This window comes from Varroa destructor, unplaced genomic scaffold, assembly GCF_002443255.2.
Source record: "Varroa destructor unplaced genomic scaffold, Vdes_3.0 BEIS01000004.1, whole genome shotgun sequence".
Classification (NCBI taxonomy): domain Eukaryota; kingdom Metazoa; phylum Arthropoda; class Arachnida; order Mesostigmata; family Varroidae; genus Varroa; species Varroa destructor.
In genome coordinates, this window is record NW_019211457.1 from 7369388 (window position 1) to 7395224 (window position 25837).

General features: G+C 40.7%; 2 long non-coding RNA genes across 3 annotated transcripts in view; one reads left to right on the top strand and one right to left on the bottom strand.

Moving 5' to 3' along the window:
• The window catches only part of LOC147755789 (uncharacterized), a 136544-nt gene that overhangs the window by 59374 nt on the left and 51333 nt on the right, over window positions 1-25837 (top strand). The window lies entirely within an intron of this gene.
• On the bottom strand, window positions 1131-4392 carry LOC147755791 (uncharacterized). 2 transcript variants are annotated; one of them, XR_015327294.1, is made up of 4 exons: window positions 4092-4392; window positions 3196-3290; window positions 2039-2123; window positions 1131-1435 (listed from the first exon to the last, which is right to left on the bottom strand). It is a non-coding gene; the product is annotated as an uncharacterized LOC147755791 (long non-coding RNA). The 2 variants fall into 2 exon arrangements; XR_015327293.1 differs by having other exon boundaries at window positions 1131-1465.

The following is a 25837-nucleotide window of genomic DNA, read 5'->3' on the forward strand; positions in this document are numbered from 1 at the left end:
ACGGCTTCAAAATGCAACATCAAAGTCCTCATTGTTAATACTTATGGTACTTCCAAAGGTTTTGGCGCGGAACGTTTAGTATCCGGTAAAACGAAAATCGTTTCGATTGTCGTTCTAACCTAATGGGTCGCGCGACCTCACCTGGCTTGACGTTAAATACTGGTGAAGTTCGTACGCTCTATTGTGTAACAACATTGGAATGATTATCTACACACGAGTAGTAGAGAATCCAGATGATACATTGATATTGGTCATGAGAATGGGAGCAGACAGAGATGACTGAATAGCCTTCATCAGGATCAGTGGGAATTTATTGTATAATGTATATGATTAAACCTCTTGCCGGATTCGTTGAAGAGTCCTCGTTATATATACAACAAAGCAGAGTAGTATCGGCGAAATAGTAATACATAAGTTTGGCTGTTGATATTATCAGATAACTTACGTGGTTCTAACGCCTGCTCTCTAGCTAGGTGCACAATATGCCACCTATGATATTTAGGCAAGCCTTGAATTCAAGGCTTGCCTTTCAAGTTCCGTCTAGGACAGTGTATTAATTTTCGCTACCCATCAAGTGAAGTTGCATGTTGTGTTATAAACTAATGGAGTATCTGTTTTGAACTAGCTATGGTTTGCTTAATGGTGCGTGAATCATCATCGTTACGGTAGATTTTTCTTAATTACGCCTTAATCAGGGAATCGTTTTCCTTTGGTGCCTATAGCGTTCCTTGCCTAAAGAGGCAAAAGTACCAACGGACTGTGTATGTGAAAAACTTTTCTATGGGAAGCAGCCCCGTCTTAATCGGCAGTTGAAACAGCCAATTGCAATGAAGTTCTGCTACCTTTATTACCCCAGATTAGGCAATCGATAGGGACCGTCGATGTTCCTAGGTCACAAATAATTAATATTAAATAGTTCTACTACTGTATGGTACTGCTTAAGTGTCATACAACTCACACACGCGTAATAGGATGCAATTAATCTGATAACGAAATTCATTAATGTAAAGCCCTGTCCGCGGACAATAAAGTTAAAGAATCTTCATGACGAGACTAGAGTCCTTTTGAGGAAGCCTTACTGCTTCCTCAAAGGGATTCGCTTGCATATTTAGTTAGTTTATGACCTAAAATGTCCATTGATAGATGGACGTGGGTGTAATTTATTACTCGTAACAATTCATTGAGGAAACCACACTACCCGGAACTGTAAATTTTATTACATCTTTTGTTCTGTATATTTAAAATAATAAATGTACGCTAAAAGGGTGCTCGGGGCGAATATCCATGCGGAGAGAGATTATTGGTATCCGTTGATCCGTAATGATGACGGCAACTGCAACTTGGGCGCGAGTCGTGCAGACCACTTTCCACGCTCCACTGCGGCGCAATTGAAGATTTCGTGCCGCGAGGCACACGATAGGGGCTATTGTGGGTCCTGAAATCCAATACAGGCTCAACTAGGAGTCTTCAGGAAGCAGAGTAACAGATCCAGTTGAAGGCACCGGTAGTGGATCAAATTTGTAGGAAATTCCACATCTACGCTATAACAATAGAGATAGCAGAAGGCGCCGCATGACTAGATAATATATATGAAGAATTTGTATATAATTCTTCGCTAAAATGTGCTTCTTGGATTATTTTTGATTGATAGCGAAATTATCGTGGTGCATATTTCTATTAAGTGTTTACTCATATAGATAAAAGCCTCGAGAACTAGGACGAACTCAGCAGACAAATTGTTAAATCTGTTTATGTAGACGAGTTTGTCATTTAGCATAGGATTTACGAATTTACAGGCCCTTCTTATAAAACTGACCTATTATCAAATTAATATTTATTTTATTAAGTTACAAAGTCACAATATTCATAAATTTCGTACAAGTTTAAACTACTCGCCGAAACTGTATGCGTAATATTCTAAAGGTACTTTCAACAATATAAAATAGTATAAAAAAAAAAACTCATCTAATAGGCTCGCGCTTAATTATAAGCTCTGATAAAACGAAAGAAAAAATGCATATTCTCGTGTCAGACTTACTTTATATCGCCAATACACATTACAACGATTCTTCATGCAGCGACTGAGCTGTGGCCTTCCTGCCTAGGTCAGCGTTAACCCTTTTCTGAAAAGTGTGCATATGTGGTTCCGGACTAAGTTACCATCGGTTTATTATTATTAAATGGGAGCAAGTTCATTTGAGAAATCAGCGTCTTTCCTAAGAACAGATTTGAATAGACAGGGCACCAATTTCTAAGGTGCTTCCTAGTAAATCACAAACCTCCACCACAAGTCGATCAATAGCAACCAAAACCAAATGCTTCCTTTAAAGCTGTTACGGAACTAATTAATTGAGGTGTTCCGCAAAATATCCTCAGATGACAAATAAGCACTGTATAAAAGCGAGAACTCTGTTTTATTGAAACGAAAGGCCTGTCGGTTGACACAACCTATTAGATTGAATCCATTTATCAATTTTGAATGAAACTAAAGCCAATTTCAACATACAGGGACCGAATCACCGTTTCGTAAATAAGACAAGCTTGCGTGAGTTCGTAGCAGGTATTTTTGAAGAATCGTGAAGTACGGTTGCACTTTATTGAAAAGACTCATTACACGTAGACAAAATGAGACTCGCAGATAGCACTCTCTGAGAATACGCGATAGCTTTTATGGAAACGAACAGGGAGCAATTTGCCAGAGATGTACTATCGATACGGGGATAAAAAACGATCCAATCATCGTTTTTAAGTGAAACGTTCAAAAACAGGCGTTAACTGTTTTGAATCTACTTGATGCTTTGTTTATAGCAAGACTTACGGCACAACTAACGTTTTTACGGATAAGTACGGATATAGAACCACTTTAAACAACGTATTGCAGACATTCGCCTATCAGACTGATCGCACTGTGACAATCGTGCACTACTTTTAAAGCAAACGTATTTTTTCCTTAAATACCTAAAGCTTCCTCTCCTGTTACTGTCGCTTACCTCTATTTTCTTAGAATTATACCTTGCTTCGATACTACACCTAGCCAAAGTTGTCTTAGAGAATCAGCGATACATTTTTCCATTTTGTTATTGCACCGATTTACGATCTAAACGAACAAACAAAGGTGTGACCTGGTGCTCCGGTTAAAAACGCGGTCCCAGTATATATTGCATATGACAGACAGTTGCAACCCGCAGCTCTAACCTTTCTCCAAAGACAGAAGCATCTGCACGTGATCAGAATACTAGAGCGCAGATCGAGGGTGAGCGTAATCTGGCAGGCGTAGGTAGGTTCTCGTCCTATAAATGAATTCAAAGGTACAGTTCAGAGGTTTTATTCCTCGAGGTCAGAGCCGAGTCTGGTTAGGGACATAAAGAGAACGAAAGCGAAAGCGAGGGAGAGATAAAATGCCTCCGAAGACGATCCAACGAAGATGAATGATTCGTATGGTCGAATGATATATTCAGATTAGGTAATGATTTGTTCCGACAGTTATCTATTTTTGATTATATTATGATTTGTCCTATTCGGCAGACAGCACATATAGCATTCTATAACAATGAGCCTAAAGTCTGAGCCGCATTTGTCGTCGTTTTTCTACCGCCACTTAACGTTACTCGGTCCATGGGCGGTGCCATAGGGCTCTAGCATCACGGTCGCATGCATGATTATCTTGCCGTACGAGTATGGGTACAGTGGTAGGCCCTTCGGATTTAAAACCGGAGTCGGTTTAATAGTGAGCGTAAAGGCCAGCTGTTTCGTTTCATAAGTTCAGCGTTCTGATCTACGCTAGTTTCAAAGGTGGTTAAAGCCAAAAAGGCTCAAAACGTTCTCTGAATACTCAATTTAAAATAATCGCACTTATAAACAAAAAAAAAAAACAGATTGTTTTGTTCAACTACTGAAGCAATAGAACATTGCCGGGGAGATAAAAATAGCGCTACGAAAGCGCAAGCCATAGCTCAGAAAAGGATAAGGCGCTGAAAAACTAGCATTGGTTCAAGACCCACCAGCTAACGCGTTTGTCCGGTATCGTAAGCTAACACATATAATTAACTTAAATAAAAATTGGCCTGCTGCACCTTCAGTAATGACGGTACCTTTGACAGGAACGGAGATGACTAGCTACTCGAGTTAATGATCCACCACAATGAGTACAGGTCGTGGGCTTTTGGCATGGTGCCTTTGCAACGCCGTTGTGCTATATTGTAGCATCTGCTGTCGGATTTATTTTGTCACGGCAATGGTTTCTTCAGTTCAATGGTGTTGATAATACGGAGGCAGGTCCACTTATTTACGTAAACGCTCTTCCAGTCTGAAAAGCTAGATTAGACTGAGCAAGACAACGACGACTTAGCAAAGTCTCTGCGGGAGCGGCAGAAGCTGGAGCTAGCTTATATATACATGCACTATATAATAAATTGACATAGTAATAACAGTAATAATAGTATTACTTCATATTATTTATAGATCAACATTTGAGGTCTCCTACAGTGTACAGATTCAGATGTTTACTCAGGTTTAGATGGGCTGACCTTAATATTAGGTAGTTACCGTCTGTGCCCAATTTATTCTTGCTGTGATAATATTTCATCTAAAGCATTCGAAACACCCAGACATTTGTAATCTATTCGGGAACTATATCTAGATGGCCATCTAGCTCTCTTTATAACCGACATTAGAAAAATATACATGCTTGTTTAACGATTAATCCAATTTGAACTAGTCAAAATAAGAGTCCCTTGTTACTTGCCGAGAAAATTTTGGATGAGATAGTTAGCTGGACATGAGTAACTTTTTCTGAAGTGATCTTTTTGACAAGGGCAGCACTTCACTGCTTCAAGTACCAACGCCATGTTTAAAAATAGATCATGTTGGCTATTTGACTATATGAGTACACTGACTCTTCAGTGCGACGTAGCGGGTAAACCCTCATTTTTATTCATTTCGGCTATCTCTGAACGCGGGGAGTAGATTCCTATGGAACTGATGTTACAGACGTGTCTATCCCAAAGTTCCACCAACAAACAAAGTTGATCTATTACACGATGGACGAAGAAAAAGGTCTGTGTCTGCGTGTATGAAGGGCTCACCATTATATATAAGCGTGATGACTTGTACGGCCAAATCACTCCTTGAAGCAAGTTAGGAGCTGCTGCCAAGTTCCGCCATATACTTATATACTAGGTCTGACGACCGCTTGGGAGTTTGGAAGTCTATTTTACATTTCTTAAAATAGTGAGAAAGTCCAATTATGTTAAAAGTACAATCCAAAAAAATAACTAAGTGGGATCTGTTAAACGACGTTTGCACCATTCTCAGGTAGAAATTATCCAAAAAGTGTTTGACAGCACAATTACTCCGAAAGTTGGTTGAGGCAAAGGTAGAGTCTTCTTCAAATGATCTTATCAGAAAAGTTATCTATATATATTTTTATTGTACATATATGCTTTTTGTTTTTAATTATTTCTGATGCTTTCGATGACCTAACAGTATATCTCGGCGAATCGGCGACATTACCATTCCAAAGTTTACAACTGTTGCCAGGTATTGGAATTTAGTATGGTGTACACACAATGAAAAACTAAGATATTTCATTATTTATTTGTGGAATAAATCGATTTTATCAAATTTAGCCAGGGTGAACCTAGGCGCTTTTGCACGGAACTACTTCGAGTGCCCGATGCACTCTGACAACTGGGATAACCTTGGTTATGCTATATCAAAAACATTTTACTGTCAGTTAAATATCGATAGAAATCTATGGATAAAAAGATTGTCGGTGTCCGACAGAGGAAAACGTTTGAGTTTAAGGCTATTTTGCATCGGCGATTCGGTGCGTTCGGTCATGGAGTTCAAAGAGATGCATATCCGACATTGTCTTCTTTACTACTTTCGTACTGGAAAAAGTGCTATCGAGACAGAAGCAATTGTTTGCGGAGTTGAAGCTTTAGTACTTGCCAACTATTGCCAACTTTGCTTCAATCATTTCAGAAACGGAAATTTCCATTTGAACGATAAACGGCACCCCCAACGGCTACAAGAAGCGAAGGACGACGACGACGACGACGACGAACTGCAAGCATTCCTTCCTTAAGTGAAATGGGGTGTAATCGGTCCGAGGAGGGCTTTCTATGCAGCTAGCAGTGATCCAGATGACTGTTATCAATCGCACATGCAGTAAGAAAAGGAAAAAAAGTTGACCCTCGTTAACTCAATAGATATAACAAATAAAAACACAACATACCTTCTTTGTTGCTTGCATGGGAGAGTGAAGAGTAATTTCTTTACAGGATGGTTGTCAAGGATGAAAGATTAATCTTTTAGCAAAACTTTAATCGCTAGCGAGAATAGTCAGACGCTCCAATTCGACACTGCGAGGAAATGTTTATGATAAAAAGCTGCACTTTTGTATACGGTGGAATGAGAAGGGTGTCTCATGCTATGATATATTCGAATCTTAGAAGAAAACCACCGGAGATCGTTACGTAGATCAACTCACCCATCTGACCACGAAGTTGACCGAAAGAGATCTTAGATTGGCGAAAATTGGCCAATGATATTGCTACATGACATGGTAACGCCGCACTCTGCCCTGACGACCCGACAAGCGTTTACAGGTCCCTAATAGAAAAAAAATACATATACAACTTGGACATCGCTTCATTTGATAACCAGTTGTTTCGGTCAACTTAGCATCGCTAGAGCGCCAAACAGTTGAAAGCAGAGCCTGAAGTTTGCAAACGAATCGATGAATAAGTCACTTCCGAAGAGAAAACCTTTTTAGTGCGCAACAGATGTCAGGCACGTTTATCTGTTCGAAAACTACAATACTCAACCTAATATCTATCTGATTTCCTGACGCCTAGTGTCAACGGGTTTCGTGCGTAACAAAAAAGTCCGCACGTTGAATACAAACGCTCGAAAAGGCTCGTGTTCCATTTTCGATGAGTTCGTGGAAATGCTCAGCTTCTTGACGTGTGTCCCTTGCTAGGCCCCTTCATAATATTCGGTACGCCTGTTAGAATCAAGTGCTTTGATATGAAATTTATATGAAAAACGGTAATTTCTTACGCATACACTTAACTCAGCTATTGCGGTAAGGTTTGAAAATAAAAAGCTGTCACACAAGGGCATGTCTAGATCTGATAGTATAAATGATACTCCTACGTTTGTCAAATATGAGATGACAGCAGTTTCAATAAAATACCTTTAAATTGTCGGTTCGCAATGCGTTCCCACAATCGTCTTCGGAAGCCAGTTCAACCACGCCTTGGTCGGCTATATAGGGTAGGAGAAAACCTGCGATCTGTGTTACTTAAAACGCAATTATTTGTAGGGAACTTACGAAAAAGAATTCCATGAAAGCGCGGTCCGGTAGGCGATTAATGCGCGAAAGATATAATTGTAGTTTAATACAAAAATATCTAACGCGTAGTTCTATTGACTATTTTTTTGTTACAGGTAAGCTATACAAAGATCGTTCGCCTGATCCTGCTTTAATGGCCCCCAGGACATCGGTATAATAATTCAGGTCCAGCAATAAATTTGAGCTTTGAGACGATTTTGCCAATTTAGAACCAAGTGTCTTTCTATTACTTTCCAGGCTCGGTGCTGCCGCATTTACAGCCATTTTGGTTTGCTACCTACCATAGAGTATCTTCAATGTTTTTCTCAAGTCGGCAAGTTTTAGTTGGTGATATTTTTTAGCATCTACGTTCCTACACGTTTTTTTTTTTTAATTTCTCGTTTCATTTCATATTATCCACAGGCAATCATAATTATTACTGTTGTCAACTATGCCAGTAGCTCATCCATCCTTACCGCTAAAACGAGACAGTGACCACTTTCGCTCACGCTCGTTATGCCGTACATCATGTTTAAATTGACATTAAGTTGCGAATAAGGGTTGCGAGATGAAACTTGTTATTATTAAGTACTTATATCTTGCTTTGGTTTTGTTGGCTTTGTCCAACTTACGGTCATCAATAACCCACCAGAGACTGTAGCTTTGCAGCCTTAGACTGTTTTTACACATACCTGCAACAGAACTAGTGAATCTATGTGTGAATATGTACCAAATGTTATTTTCCGCCGAAATTAGAAGAAAGATGACTAAGATGCATCGGGATTTGCTAGTGAAAGGGCTTGTTTCCGTTTCGTAGTGGTAGGAAATTGGCCCGTTGCGATGACACGTGCCATAAGAGACTGACTCTGATTGTACGGAGCATGGAAATAAATCTGTCTCGCCTGATCCTGCAAGTAAAATGGCTTCGTTAGGAAGAATGCCCAAGTAAGAGCTAAATGAGTGTTTATATATTGTGGAACTGGTCATAGTCGACAGGTGCAATTGAATCTAACTATGTGATTAAGCCAACTGCGAATCGTGATCGACAGAGGCGGCATTTTTTGAAAATAAAAAAAAGTTGATAACTTTGCCAGGAGCTCTGCAGTGTCTAATTGTTCTGCTTGCGACCTGCTAATTTGTTTCAAAAGGCGATAATCCGTTATCTGTTAGCGACATCTGTATTATGATTTAATGATAATCGCTAGGCCGTTTCAAATGTAGTTTTTACCCGTTAACTAACGATCATGCCTGTTTGTTACCTAAGGGCTGCCCGATAAGAGGCCTAGTGACGAAACTGACAGACGAATTTTTTCGTTATAAATGTTCATTATTAATATAATTTTAATTGTAAATCCATTGGTGAGCATCGCTGCTTTGGTGGTGCTTTAGAAGGTCTCTTAAGAAGGAATATCAAATCTGGAAAAACTAGATCTAATACGTTTGATATATAAGTATTATATTTTCATCTTAGATAGTGTCCTCTGCTGCTAGCAGTCAAAGTTTTCTGGTTTCTAAATCCTTGAAAAGGAAAGTTTCGAGCGGCAGCTTCTACAAAACGCCGTAATTATGATTCGGTAACAAGAAAAGCTAGAAAAAGAGAATGTTAAAGTTTCGACGAATAGAAAAAAGCCAAATTATGTGGAACATATAGCGTATACAGTGTAATTACAATGTATTTTGCTTTAAAGGATCTGATATTAATTTTAGAGTAACTATATATACGGACATGCTTCTGACGGTCTACTAGGGATGAATAAAGGGCGTTAGGAACCATAGCAACATTTCATAGGTGAACATGGATAGACAGAACATCGATCCAAGTTATACTACGATACGACACACAATGTCCAAAAGACAGTATTTGCCAGCCTTCGCTCGTGAGTTCTCTCATTAGATCCATATGGTTTTTTTTCGATTGGGAAATATTTATCAACTTTATATAAATATACGTCGTATATTTAGATTATTATCGTGTACTGTTCAATATTTAATACATCATTTGTCGTAGTGATATATTTGACGTAGTTTTAATTTATAAATTTGCTGTTCCTAATCTCTTGACAAAAGCTAGATGGGGCTAGCCATAACTCTGGGGGCATTACGAATGTAACAGTAAATTACTTAGCATTCAATATGCAGAAACTGTCGCGAACGGACTCAAGCAATTGGGGTATATATTAGTTTGCATTGGAGAATCGAAGAATGAAGAGTTGTTGTTGTTAAGTTTGGCGCGGCTGTATTTGTGCTTGTATCTGTATAGGTAGGTAGTACAACTTCATTTGCAGTTCGACAGTGACGATGAATGGAGATCGATATCACTGTCCCTGGGCCGCTAAATGTCAAAAAAACAGAACTCTGGAACAGGAAAATGGAACGAACAAGAGCATGAGATTTAACGAAACTAGTATTTGAAAAAACGAATAGGTACGAATAGAACAATCAAATAACTAATATAATAACAACGAAAAACACGAGTAGAGTGTCTTGTTAAGTAGATTATTCATTGGGTTGCTCGTATCTGTTATATCTGGCTAGCAGCCAGTCGTCCGAAGCAGTGCCAGCGGCTTAAAGTTAATCTTGTACGGTTACCATGATGTTTCACGGGTCCGCTAGAAAAGCTCAAAACGAGCCGAGTAAAATTTCTGCCGGCTAGACTAGATAATGGGGGTATACCTTGAAAAAGTGTTTACGGAAACATATTCACATAGGAAGTATAGTTGCGGAAGTTAAGTTAAAAACAAAGCTACTCATACATTGTGCATAGAGCTCGAAACACGTCTTTGCTTTTTCATCTTCTTGTCTTCCATGGCTGGCTACGCGGTCGGTTTAAAAGACAACATCCGATAAATAGCCGTCGGATAGAAGTATTCACAGGAACACATTGGCTAAACAATTCGTATCTTCCCGTAAACACCTGTCTCTTTCTGCAAATGAGGTGACTTGATTCATGAATCCTGTCAATACAGACAATACAGTCGTTAAAAACCCCATCCTTCCGTAAACGACAAGGGCATGCGATCAAACACAAATCAGGGCTACGATTACTGCATTTGTTCTCTCTCTTCCACTGCAAGCAGATGCAATATTCGAAAGAGATGGCCGGAACGAAATATAACATCGCCGCAGCGTCGAAACGACCTAGGGGCGCAGCAGTCAATCTGATTATATCAATTTCTTACCTCATCAGCGACACCGTAGACCTTATCGGCTCGTGAAATAGCTCATCTGAACCGTTATGTATAACGGTCCAGATGAGAGATGGTGGTAGCATGGTGGAGCTGCATTTGGAACATACAAAGATACACATTGGCTACTAAGATTTATTTGTTGAGAGTAGTTCTTTTGAGTACCGATTATGTCCGATACGAACGTTGATAGTTCCTTAAAATGATGTGCGAATTAAGCTTGGCTTTACACACCCTACTGTATATGTGTGAGCAAACGTGTATAACCCCCTTCGAATAGCCGACCTCATAAATCCTATTAGATATCACCATAAAATAGCACTTAACGCTCAGGCCCATCCAGCTCAGATGCTTATTTACACCATGTTTTAGATATTTTAATAGTTCCAGTATAACACGGCCTATTAAAATCGATGAAAATAAATACTTGGTGGGCTACATGCGTCGTTCCCTCGCTGCGAAAATGTTTTTCAAAAACAAACAGAACTAACATTATCCTGTGGGGTTAACCAATCCCGTGTACCATCTGTACCCTAAGGTAGGTGTAAGGCACTACATTCTGCAAATATGAACGGACATAAATCCAACGTCTATGTGCCTAGATGTAAGTGAGAAGAGGGGCTTTTGGCATTCTGCTGGTGTCTCAAGTAGCTTCACTGTGCGGTAAGTGGTCCTACAGAAAGCTTTGCCTCTGTTCTAGGCTCTCGACCTCTTTTGCCCTTATAAGGCTTACAAGGAGTAGAGGTGCTGAGTGTGAAACACATTGTCGCTCTGTATAAGCGATGTCATTGGCCGTGTAAGGAAGCTCTGTCTTGTACATATGGACGCGTGCTTTCGAGGGGTGCCAGGGTTTGTAAATGGTTCAGCTTCGTGAGGTAAGGGTAAGAAAGTAAGCTCTCAACCAGGTTTTCTGCCGGGTATTTTGTAGACCACTCATTATTGTTATACTTAGATCCATTGAGGTTATGCCCCTGGTTGCCCTCATGAGCGTATCTGTGCGCCTAGCTTCTAGAACCTCTTATATTTAAAATACGGTCTATGATGCCTCTTTCTCTGTGACAAAAATGCCCACGTATAAGTTCATCAGAGTGCGTGTGCGATCGCAGTACTAAGGTCCGAGGGAGTTATCGTAGTGGACTAACTTTCGGTTGGCTATGAACTATCGTCCTCATGAAGCCTTTTGGCAACTGGCCATAGAGAGACAATGAGGCCACGGACTTTCAACGAAACCTCAATGAAAACTTAGGCTTGTACTCAGAAGAGTACAGTGTCATTCTGTCGCTGGCAATGCTTTAGTTGCACGTAAACATTTGCATACATGTCTGACATCTTTGGCGATGTGATCGGTGATGTCAGTGTTCGGCGTCGTTGTGTATCGGAGGCGCATGTCGTAAGAAGGGAAGGGGTGATGGCTCAGCGATTTGCAGAGGCCTCATTTGACGTGAGCCCCGATGGAGCAAGAATTTGTTTTCGTTGCTTTGCCCAAATGGCTTGTTTACGTGTTAGCGCGGATCAACCTTCTCGGCGAGTAAACAGAAGGGAGAAAATGTACGTCTTGAACTACTGCTATCTCAAAAGTTGGCATAAGAGATCACTGTGTCCGTCGACATGACCTACTTGCACACAGCTATCAACGGATTTAACGCGGAGGCCGGTGTCCCTCAGGTCCTGCCGCTTGTGGCTCAAGATGGATCGAAAATGTTGCAAGACGTTACGGTTCTTTTCAACGGAGGTCGAGGTATTGACATTATAAACGCATGCGGCTAAGTAGGCCAAATAAAAAACGGAAAAATTGAGAACGTCTTTCGATTCGGCTAGAGCTATTGATGATCTATGAGAACAGTTCGTATATGCATACGGCTGGTCTATCTCGACAAGTGAATTTTGTGAGCTGAAGCTTATGACTTTGCTTATTATGTTATAACGCAGTATACATATATAAAAAAGAAGGAACCAGAGAAATTGACGGATGTGTAATTTCCAGATCGCATCTGAACAAAAATAAAAGGCTTCAAGTGACTGATGTGTAATAAATATTATTTGAAGTAATATATTGATGAATTGATAAAACTGGCCTATTAGCCATGAGGTGCAGCAACTGAGTCGTGGCGTATTTCAATCATGATTAATTACTAGGTTTCTTTTGTTTATCTCGTTACGTGGTACTGCATGTTTTAGACAATCATAAAAAGGGAAAGAAAGATTAAATCGCCAGCAGGTCCTTCCTTTTTCAAACCGCACCACTCCTTGTTGTTGCAGCTTAACATATGCGAGCTATTCGTGTGATTGCTTTTGACACAGCACATTATTTATAGTGTGTACGTAGGGAAAAATTACACTTTTTGGGCTTCACATCTGTAGCGGCTTTTCTGTTTTTGACAGCCGCGTTTCGAAAGCGGGTTATTCCGGGTGATCTCATTTATCTCTGGTAGTTTCAAGGAGTTAATAACTGGCTTCTAGAACATTGCTGCTTAGTACATATGATCTAGGATATTCTCCTGTTGTTATTATTGTTATCAATTTATCTTCTTTAAGCGCACTTTATTTATGATGTTCTAGACTCTTGAGCTTAAGGTGCAAATACACAGCGCATTCTAGGGATTTTCGAAAACCACTCTCGCGTTTTTACTTTAAAATCAATAAAGCCCAGCTTTATTCGACAGCGCACCCTTTTTTTTCTCTCCACTATATTATATCTAAGGTTTATCGTCAAAATAGGCAAAACACAGTAACTTTTTACTTTGCATTACAAAACTACTTTATAAAATGCTTAGTCTATAACAGCATCGTTGTTCACGCGCCTGTACATTTTCCATACTACTAACTTATCCGGGTATGAAGCCGAAAAATTGGCCTGCTAAAGTTTCGAGGAAAGCCCTGGACAGCTGCGCAAGGCTTCATATAACCAAAGATCTGGCTGACAATTTACGAGCTGGAGAGGACGACCTCTTAAGACCTCCATGCTAAGGTAACTTCACCTCCTCCTCTGTTTGTGCCAAGCGACAATGATTGTTGCATGAAACTTTTCGACCTTGTCTCTGTAAGTGAATCTTCCCATGTGTAGGTGACGGAGTTCTATGTTAACAGTTACGATAGCTTATGACTTCAGGTAAGCCGCGAGACTCGGTCGGACAAATCCGTGTGGGAATCTTGAGCCAATAGCATCCAAGGACTCAACCGTGGTCTACTAAGTGCTTACACTTATCGTTATCTTTAAGTACATTACTGTCCCATCAGTCTTATCTCACGATACTTGTAAATGTATCTATTTCAATATATGTTATTGCTCACGAAAGATAGTCGATTAGTGTCTGGATTCAACATATTGATTAGTTTTCACGATGCCAGTTACTGAATTTAGTAAAATAGACACGGCAAAGTTCATAGAAAACGTTTGTAAACATTCACAAGCATACCGCACTACGGGTTGTACTTTGCTTAGCGTATTAGTGAATAGAATAACAAGAAAGAGCTGTAACACTGCAAGGTAACATTGTATAATACTGCAGAAATGAAAAAAGCAGAAGTATTTTCAGTTCGTAAACAACACTTCATGAATGAAGTGATGAAGGAATGCTAGAAGGAAGAGCTCAATGCTTCACTGGGCTAGCTGAACGCAGCGATACACAAAACGATGTTGCTACAATAATCTAGTATCTATCGTCCAGTGCAGTTCAATGCCATGCAAGGTACGTAAGCCTGCATCGTCAACGTTTCTGCCATTACGTCTGGCAGCTGTGACCCTATTTGTACAGAGAAAGTGGCCGCATTCGCAGTAAATAGGCTCAGGGTTTTGCTTACAATTGGCTAGGGTCAAACCTTCGGCAAAGCCGGCCCGGCCGGCTTACAACATTAAAACAACGGCTTAAACATCAAACATTAAAGATGTCATACAACTACGGCCAGACCATCGCCTCGGCTGTTCCGATGCTATACACTGAGTCGTGTATTTGCTCTGAATTCAAAGACAATGTAACCTCGACTTCCGTTTTCGTATTAACCTGGGCACGTGGTCTGAGACCGGAAGAACGGTCGCCAACGTGCGGAAGAGGAAGTCATGAATGTGCGATTGTTTACCAGTAAGTACGTGTCACAGTCGAAAGTAGCTGGTATGACAATACACAAACCTCGGCCATCACCGATCTCGCCAATGGTCAGCTGCTGGAGGTGTTCATTCAACTACGTTCATACTCGGCCTAACCTAAGATTTAAGGTCTAAAATCGCTAACACATTAGACGATTGTTTGTATTATACGTCACAGATATCATATTTTCAGTCTGTTTTTGTTCTAACGCGCCGTAAGACGTCTGTGCCCAGACAACAACACCAACAAGCAGCGCAAATTGTTTCTAATTTCCAGTGCTATCGATAAAATTAGCGAAGTCAATTGTTTGACACCTTTCGATCAGTTACTGATGTTGCTTTAGTGTTCTGCAAGTACAGATCATAGCGACCATCTTATGTTACTTCAGGCGTCTGATCGTAAATATTTTTTTAAATTTTTTTGCAAGGAGCGCAGCCCAAAAGCGGGTTATTATTTACCGGACAACTATACCTCCATCAAAAAGCAGACCTTTTTGAATAAGAGCCTAATTTTTGTTATCAAGCAACCGTTTTAAGTTTAGGCGTTTTAAGGTACCGTTTGCCTTTGTAAAAGCTCTGAGGTGGGACATAGCTTTACAGCTGAATTGACTAACTCGAGGGCGCTGCTCTTTCATGAAGGAAAGAATATTATAGACTTTGGCAACGATACCTAACGATACTGCAGCTAACAATACAACCACAAGACACAGCTTTCTTCTGGGGCACAATTTTCTTCAGTAGATAAGTACAAGTCTTAAGAATAACTTGTGCCAAGCGACGTCTGATGGGCATTGTTGGCAGCGGCGGATGTTTAGGGCTATCAACTGAGCTCATCTTGTCTACAGGAATTCACAGATCATTTTTTATTATATAGGCACTCGTATAGCCTTGAAAGGTCGTATTCTAGGCCGTCTGCCTATATTGTGCTTACTACATCGCGAATAATCAATTAAGGTTGTTCGAAAACAAGGCCAGGAGCAGGAAGGGAGCAAAAGCCGGGAGAGACGCTTGGATTGTGTAATACGGCCAATAAGAAAGGAATTAATTAGAAACGGAGGAAGCCGAAAGATGGGAATATGCGTACAAACAAAAGGTTTCAGACCAGTAAAGAACGGTCGGAAGCTATCCTTTGTTTTGTTATGGGAGCGTGTATTTTTTTCCCATGTTAATATCTAATTCAATGACTGCATAGCGCAATTAGGCGTATGTATGCATGGGTGGCATTGTGTAACCAAGTAATTAACTTTCCTTTTGTGTGGGGGCCACGGAAAGCTTGCCGGCCACTGTTGGCCAGGCTGCGTCCGAGGGTTTAAGCAATAAAATTATTCCTTTCACGGCGTCCAAGCGATAACCATCAACAAGCAGTCGCTGGCAGTAGCGGCACTTTAATGAACAGTAACCTTCTAATATCAAGTCCCATACATTGCCTACGGAAAGCTCCGTATGTATGGTAACATGGAAAAGGTTCTAGATTAATTGGTGACCGATAGCGACCATAGGGAATAGCTTGCCACAGAGGCACGGATTTCGTGCAAAAAAAATTTTTCCTTAAAAAATCACCCTATAATAATCGTAGTACTATTATCCATCGTAATATCGGGCTTACACTGCATATGTGCAGTCTGTGTCCATGTCCATATTCTTTGGAGCAATCATTACGAAATTTATCAGCAGTAAAATATATCGAGTTTCTTTCTGACACCGGAAAAATATGGAAATAGAAAGAGATATTTAGCAGTTGTTAGGCGGACTAGTAACCCAAGGGATTGAGCTAAACCGTGTTACCAAGCAGACGAAACTAGTTCGGGGTCGCGGTTGATATAGGCGAATGTAGGAATATAATCTCCCAGCCCTTCAATCTTCTCAAGTCTTTTCGGCATCATAGGCGATAGGCAATTTTCAAGATACGATACGATAATAAAACGAACAAATCGGTGGTATAATTGCATTCGAAACCATGTCGATACCCTATTATACGTGCGTCTGCTATTAGCTAAGACGAAAAAAGGCCACGATCGAATCAAAGTAGTGACCTGATTCGAGATAGTGGACAATTAGGCTTTAATAGCTTATTTCGTACACAAAGACTTAACGGCCAATACACAGCTACTCATAGTGGCTGTAATAGATGAGATGCCATCCTGTGAATAGTACAGTGTTTTTTTGCTAAAAATCGCAAACAATGTATCGATGTAATTCTGTAGTAACAGTGATGAAAGGACGCAAAAGGCGCGTCTGCTAAACGTCAGTCTAGCCTTAATAGTCGCGTCTAGCTAGGTCGCGGGAACTGCGGTGGATTTCTGGAACACATGGAGAAGAACACATCGTCGTCGTTGTCATCTTTGTCCGAACGAATATGCTGGTTACTTCGAGCGACTTTATCGGCATGGTTGGTCCGATCGTTTAAGGATTTGGCAGGAAAGAGGCTGAAAGCGAGACACTATGGGACGATTAAATAAACATGGGTTTAAGGCAAACGTCAAGGATCAATTGGCAATAGTATGCCATAGTAATTAAGAGGGCAATATGGACTAAACCATAATACATATTCTGAGCTGAAAATGAAATAAATATTCATACCAGCCGTATAAACAGGATCGAGCGAACGTCGTAGGTTTTGTTGCACCATTTGTGCACCGGCCGATGAGGTCGACCGAGGGTAAAGCTGATCGAACTGATCCGAACACGAAATGAGCGGTCACATATGAAAGGTAGATCAGCCAGACCAACAAAGGCTACATTTCAAAAAAAGGACATAGGACAAGGAGCTGAAAGGATTTCTAGGGTAAAAGCGTGCATTGACATAAACGCCTACGGGTGTAAATAGGTAACCGTAATTGTTATGGGTATAAGTTGGAACTCGGCTATTCCAATAGATGAAAACTCTAGCCTTTGGGCTATACTCATTAAAGAAAACAGGTTCATATTATCTGCGCGTCCTATACTCTTGTCCAAGCCAGTCGCTGTGTTTGGGCGAGCTAAAGGAAAGCTGTGTAAGGGTTTTCCGTTTATATAAAGATATCTGTCTGTTAATTATCATCCATAGTTTCACAGATTTTACCTCTTGAGGGTAGAAACTATTTGTAATTCTACAGTAATTAAAAGTAAGTGTTTCTATCTGAGTTTACTAATAAGCATGCGACGACAATACGAGATAGGCGATTCAGTTGTTATCCATTGAATAATGTATAAAACATGCCTGTTGATCTTCACTTTAAATTAGTGTTGTAAAATAGTTGTCTTATAGGTATCAAAAATACACTGCGCTACCTCTACGAGATATTGTAAAGTTCGTATCTCTCTATATATATATCTGCCATATATATGCCGTATATCTGCCAACTATATGTTGGCGTTAAAAAATTACCCGTGAGGTAATTTACAGGATTTTGTTTGAGCCCTTGCAACAGGTACACAGTTGTCGATGGCACGCATAGAATCCTCATTAACTAGCTCCACCGCTACCATACAACGGTACTACGTATACAATAGATAATATAATACAATGCATTATATAATACATTGTATTAGGCCATAAGTAGGCTATGATGTATTGCTATTTGCTCCGATTATATTTGAATGAATCGGTAAAATCATTTCTCTTGCGTATAAGTCAAGGTATGGGGGGGGGGGGGGGCATCGAAGGCGCATCGAAATACAACTTAACACCAAATAATAATAGATACATACGTCGATACAGTAACTTGAATGGCTAGGCCTCGGCTTGCCGGAGGCCATAAATCGCTGCTAAAGTTTTGTCTTCGACGCCCATTTTGAAGCAGGGTGGCTGGTGCGCATGTCTGAATGTGTTGCTATGGTAATTATAACTAACAAACATGTTGCCAAGCTGGTTCAAGTGATTAGAAAATAAGGAATAGAAGAGAAATAAGGAAGATGAAGTATTATTATTAAGGTTAATAATAGCTGCTTGTATAATTGCCATGCCGTTTCATAACTCTATTGGGAAAAGTTTAGCACGAAGGCTCACTACTTCTAGTGGTGACAAGTCCTTGATGCTATAATTAAGGGTAAGTGATTCCAAGAACTTATTCACATAAAATATATGTACATATATATATATATATATATAAAAGCAACGTATCAATTGGATTGAGTAGAATTTACTCTTCCTCATATCTACCCTAAATATCTAGATACGTCGCAGGTAAACACTATACAGCTGTAGGCAGCTTTTGACGTAGCAAGAAAAGGAAAGGTCTGCTCTGGTGAAGCAGATAGTCGAGAACAATGGTTCTCCGGAGGAAATGCCAAAGTCAATATTAAACCTCCAAATTCTGTATATTACTCGCTAGTCAGAGGCGTAAGAGGTGAATTGTCTCGGAATAGAAAGAACGAGGAAAGCCCGAAACCCGTTTCCTGCCTATGAGCCAAATGCTTTTCGCGACACGATTTCGATCGCGCTAGCAGCAGTCGAGCCAGACGTCCGTTTGATGTTGTCTGAATGTTCAGAGGGGTTCTGGGATTAAACAAGCTCAATATCGGGATGCATGACCGCGTTGTTACACGATCGTGCAGTAACCACTTGGGTGCAGTGGGCTTCTGAACATTTTTCGATCGTTAGCTAGTGGACAGTCGGATCTTATCTAGCCTACTGTAGAACAATTTAAGCAAAATCGGATGTGTGGGGTAATCCATAGACCGGTGTTATACTGAAAGTATTGCTAAGGCTTGTAGACAATGAAATGACAGCTGTGAATGACCGAGGAAAGTTCGAACTGATAAGGCTTACCATGGAATTTGTTTCATTTGAAATATTTTTATAGATAATCATAGATATCTAGTGTTAGATAAACAATGCCTCTAACTAGCCACAGAATAAGTGACGGGAACGAGAGAAGTGTATTAGAATTTCAGAAAGGAAATCGAAAAGCCTAACAAAATTCGACCGGATTGTTTGCGTTTGGACAGGGCTTTTTAGCACAGTACACAAAAAGTTGCTAACCCGAATAGAAATTTATTCAAGAGACTAACAATCTTTGATAGTAGCTCGTGTTCGCGTGATAGTTTAGGTGGCAATAATCGAGTTACTGAAGCTCGTAAATAACAACGACGTTTTAGGTGGAAAAAAAAAAAATTATCAAACAAAAGTTATCCATCTAAGGAACAGCGACCATCAGAAACCTGATTAACAAGCTATGACTGCACGGAACTTCGCTATTCCCACCGTCATCACCAGCAGCATCACGATGATTATAAATGAATTGAACAGTTATGATGTAGTTGTATGGAAGCGTTTACTTTTCAGCTTTTTGGCCATGCCAATCAACCTTTTCTGAGGACCCATTATAGAGAAGTCCTTTGATTATATATACGTGAATTATTCAATCTTTTTATATTATTATCCTACCTCATCAAGTTGTGGAATTGCTGGCTGTTCCTTGTGACTTCGTAGCCGTTGAAAGCAGTAGCCTGATGTACCGAGTGAGCGACCCCTAGTATGTAGGAAGAAATGCTTTGCTAAATGCCAGCAATAAAGGTTGCGAAGAAGCTTGTTGTACGTGAGCTCGACCCGGATCGAGATCGTAAATCAGCACGAGGCTGTGACGCGGCCATACGCTGTCGACCGCACAATTCTGCAAGTCGTTCGAGTCCTGAAACAATTGCACGCCATCCCAAGTTTGCGGAGAAAGAAGTAGCCTTAACCGACTTGTTGTATAGTACAATAGAATTTGGACTTCCGTCAGAAAAGAAAGAGGCTTGATTGTGACTAATTTTTTCTACTAGGCTACCAGCGTTGTTAGACGATCACGAACCAAGTGCTATTCTGACGCTACCGAGCAACTGCCCTTTCAAGTGATTTTACTTAGGAGCCTGTCGCGCAGATACATGAACTCATCGACCCGCTAAACAGTAGAGATAGATGTGCTAAAAGATGCAGCTGTGCTAATGAGAAGATACATAGTCAACTGTGAATTTGATCTATTAGACTATTAAGTTATAGTTTCCATTTAAATATTCGCTAGGGGTGATGTATGTGTGCATATAGACCCCGAAGAACCACACAAAAACAATGTTTTTGTCGCCATTGCCGCACTAATCACCATCTTACCTTCAAACCATCCTGGATAGTGGGCAGTGACCTCACTGGAAGCAGTGCCTCAGAAATCAACTTCCAGACCGATTCGTCCTTATTGCGCCAGAGTGTTGCATATTACCATGAACCCGACGGATATCTTTGTCACTTTGCTTGTCTATGCCTTTATGAAGTTGTTGATGCATCGTCGAAGTGGATATTATTTGAAGAAACAAAACGAAAAAAGTTAAACACAAAGTCCTTTAAAGGGTAAAAAATAATCTCATGCGAACAACTTCGTTAAAGCCTTAAATAAAGGCTAGCGATTTCCAATCGCATAATTTTCGATCCGTTCGAGATATGATACGTTTTATACGTACATCAAAGAAAATAGCGCAATTGCAGTACATTGTCTTAGAAAACTTGCGCCTTTTATGCGGTAGGTTCGGCATCAGCAATAACCCCAACCCGTGATGAATCAACATAATACATATTTTCTGTTAACAACAAAGGCCTCAAAAGCTTTTTTCTTTTAGCCGCCGCCTGATCCGTCTTCCCAGACACATTCACATACAACACGGACACATATCTCATTCGTCTGGCGCATGCGTCGAAAACAATGGTTGCACACGTTATAGGTACGACGTGGGCGAAGCCAGCTTCTTTTGTCGGCCAGAGGCAGACGGCGACGACCCCGCTACATGCATTTGCTTAAACGTCAACGAAATCGTGCTGATGAGCTTGACAGCGGCACGACGGAACATTGTAATACAAACGCGAATCCACGTTACGACAGCGACGAAGGACAGCAGACACTGCAAAAAGTAAAATATAGAAAAGAACGAATATTGTAATACAGGGCCCAATACCACGTTCAGGACGACGAATTTAGAACGAATAATAAAATAAAAACAAAATGGTTGCCGGCTCATAAAAAACCCTTATGAAATCCGGGAGCGAACCCCCTTCCCCCCAAACAAGCTATAAGCCGGGCCAATTCGATCGATCGGAGGACGATACTCGATAAAACTCGACGCAGTTTCGCAGAAGACAGAGTCAGTGACATAAAAAGGAGTAGTAAAAACAATCGTGGAACCTATTGTTATATGTAAATTCGATACGGCGGCACTGGAGCCTTTGAGCAGGATCGACACGTGCTCTTGTTTGAAGCCTTCTTCCTGCTCTAGCTAGACTTCATAATGTTTTCCAACCTTTCAATAGTTATTATAAGAATTTGCCATGGGTAACAGATGAAAACAATGCATCACGGTGTAATTAAAGCTGTGAAGGCCTATATGTTAGAACCATGATGATCAAGCGTATCCTGCGCGCTGGATCTCTGAAGTGAAGAAATGTTAATGAATCAAAGAATTCTGCTAATCTAATAGCGACCTGATTAGTTTCACACTAGCTTTCTAATGACGGAAATCATTACCTCTTATTTCGCCACTAGACTATTTCCTAACGTTGTTAATTTATTAACTGTTAGACGCGTTGCGTGAAACGCTATTATATTTATTTGCTTACGGTCCATAAACGTGTTTTATGTTTACTTTAGAAACTTTGTCCCCCGATCTCGAACCTAAACATTTTTTCCTTTGTGAAGGACAACTTCTGCTTTTTCCTGCTAGTACGATCGATACCTTTTCACCATAATTGCTTCAGCATTAATCGGAAGAGCATACATACATACATACACGCCATAGCCATGTGCTGTCCGTTCCTGCCTTGATCGATGGAGGATTCTATCTTTAAACGTATGCCGGCCTCCGCTATTCTCCCTGCTCTCCTAATGTGTTCTGTAATGTTGGCTACTCGGATACTACTGCTAGTGGTAGCCAAGGGCAGTCTCGTTTGGGTTCCCAACGCGCCCAAATAGCACCCCGTTGGGACCCGCGACAACTAATGCATGGCGAATACACATGCGTGGAATGGTTAACTGCCGAAGTAGACTAAATGGACATTGGGAGCAGAGCAACAGGGCTAAGGCGTGTGAGCCTGAGACGAAGGAGCCTTCTCGGTCTAGTACCTACTTTTACCCTGGCGAGAAGCTACTGAAGAGGCAAAAGCTTGAGTACTATCACGTCACTCGCAATTCAGTGTACCTCTAGTATAATTTGACTTTTATGCTAATTGGTTACAGAGGGCAACGGCACGTTGGATGTCACTGGTAAAAGAGAACGCAAGAAAAAAAAAGGGAGTAATTTTTTTATTGTTCTTTTGCTTTCCCTTTTTCTTTCGCCCTTCTGACCCGGTGACGCAGTGCTAAATACCCCAGACATCGCTGAGGCCTAGTTAACTAGCTTGCGACTTCTGTGTGTCTATTGTGCCCATTATAAAGTGCTGTCATTATGAACATTGCAAACTCGTAGCAAGAACTAGAATTGTATATCAAGCATTGTTCTTGCGTCCTAGACTATGTTGCTCAAAAGGACCGAAAAGAGCTAAGGCTTATCCATGACAGCGGTTGTATTGCAAGGCCAATTCGGATTAAATAGAAATATACATTGGCGTCCTTTCAATTCGTCAACCGCTATAACTGAACTTCACTGGAGATTCTCTCTATAGCTCTAATACAATTTCAAAAATGTTAGACAGACGCGTCGAACAGAAGGAGCTGCAAGAGGACACTGAGTGATAGATTACGATCTCCTGTTTTTTTTTTTTTGAGACCCTGCATGAAAAAATAACGGAAGAGAAAGTAGGTTATTTGTATGAGGTTCAACTGAATATCTCCCTTATTTATACAAAGAGAAGAGCGTGGCATAGTGGCCAGAGCCTGTGTAGTCAATATTAGTTAAAAAAAAATTCATATCAGTTACAACCTGTCGATCAGGTGTAATGCCGGACATCGAGCACGCCCGAACAGTCGTGGTCTTTGTCTTTAATTGTTCGTTGGTATACTATCGATTAGATACGGTAGATGGGAAAAGATAAGCGGAAAAATAAAATCGTTCGCCAACACAAACGGCAAACAAGTGGTTGTAATCAGTAGATTGCTAAACAGCGCACGCCTTTAATGGATCAGACCGACGAGGTTGCCGGCTAGACCCGGCCCTAAAAATGTTGAAGAAAGATCAGATTATAGTTCAATTAAAACTGAGTTGGGGAGCAAGAAAGATAAAGAAACAAAATATTGTCAATTCGATGTCAAGGCTCGTGATATAAGAGTAAAAGTAGTAGCATATGAGAGAAAAATGGCCAGAGTTATTAATGCCAATGTTGTTTACAAGTATTTATTCGGTGCGCGATGGTATTTGTGCATATCGTTCAGTTCGAGAAAGTAGAAATAATTTGCAAGCCAATAATATACGTGTGTACGATTGAAACTCCTTTCCTTTGCAAATTATCTTTCGTGTAAGATTTTCTTAAAAGTTCCGATGTAGCCCACCCACAATTTGGCTCCTTCCGATTAACTCGGCCATTGCAACAACAGAATCTGCTGTCCTTCGAATGCTTCGACAACTACACACCTCTCCGTGGTTGCTACATGGTGCTGTGCACGATAAGGTACCAATTGCCATACATCATTTGACAAATTGAAATCGTTGCTCCCTGAAACAATGCCAGATGCCCCTAACAAATAAGAGAAATATCGGCGCAACAGGAGTAGAAGGGGATCAACTTGCACAAGGAGAACTTTCTGCTGTTTTACCGTAGACCATTCGATACATGCGTAAGGTACTGGCCTTCATTGAAGTTTCGTCCCAATATTTTTTACTGCCAACGCTTTGAAGGTTACGTTTAACTCTGCCGCGATCAATGGGATCGGGTATCAGATGGTCAAAGCTAGAGTTCTTAACTGGAGCCCGTCGAGTCTGTCGGCCAGGCTTAAACGACAAAAATTAACTAACCTTCTATCGATCAAGCGAACTGGGATATCGCGGCTAAGGTAAACTCTACCTTCAAAGTGTCAGCTGTACGACGCTATACGGCTGTACGTATCCATAGCGTCAGGCGAGCCGAACGCGCTTCACGTTACGAGCGGACCTGTCATTCTCGTAACTTGTATTTTATGCACATGAACGTCGCGGTTTCAAGCCAAGGGAAAGCAATGTAAAATAGGACTGATGGGCGTTTCTGCGATGTTAGGCATACAAAAGGGGAGATAATAGGTTCGGCACAGTAATATTAATCTAAAAATATATTGTTTTAGCAAATGGCAAGTAGGCTTTGTAACACTTTTAACTCAAAAAAAAAATAGCGACATACAGTAGAGGGTAAATAACCATTTAAAACCTAGATAAACTGATAGTGGAAAGTATGATCAAACGTTTCGAGATCGAGATCGCTCTTCATTGAGCGGAATGACTAATAAGAAGCGTAACTATTATTTAGAGTATCTGCTCGAAAATGTTGTTTCTCCGTTAAGATTCATTCGTGGCATTTACACCTTCTTCTTGCTTCACTATGAACAACATACCTGTATAAAGACGCTATTCTCGCAGAAGTCAGAGTAATAATGCACTTTCTGTACGGTCTGATACTGCGATATCAGGTAAGGCACACATACGCTGCTTCATTCAAAGGAACCTCCATTTTAGCGCGGAACATACATGTGCCCAACAGTGTTTATTGATATTCTTGTCGTTGCTTCTATCCGCAAGGGTTCACGTCCTGTCAGATTAACATGCTGAGCTGGCCCTGTATCCACATATCATATGGACTCATATTGGCAATACAGAAACGAGTACATCACACCATTCAGCCTTTAGCTAAAATCGATTCGTCTTCTAGTCACCGTTCCTTTCGCCGTTTTTTATGTTCCCAGAGGACTAAACCTTTTTTTTTTTTCAATCCAGGCCCCCATTTGCTCTAAGCTTTCGTTGGAGCTCTGCGCTTCAACTTCTGCTAGCCGCGTGTCTCATGAACGGAGTACTATTTCTACTACTTTTACCCTATACGTACACATATCACAGGTGGCAGGATGTGGTCCGGTCCGTTACCATAGTTTGTCTTTTACAATCGTGACGAATAGCTCCTTCGTGTCGTCTATTCCATCGGTGCTCCAATATTTTAAGCTCGAGCTTCGATGTTGAAGTTTTTAATTTACGCGTTTGGCCGGCCTCCTATTCACGGATGACGTTAGTGGCGGGAGCCGTACCTTATCTACGGCGATTTCCCTTTCTCCTGTTCTTTGCGGGGATTACCCTAATCTTCTTGAGCGGCGTAAACACTCACCGGGGAAGACCTCC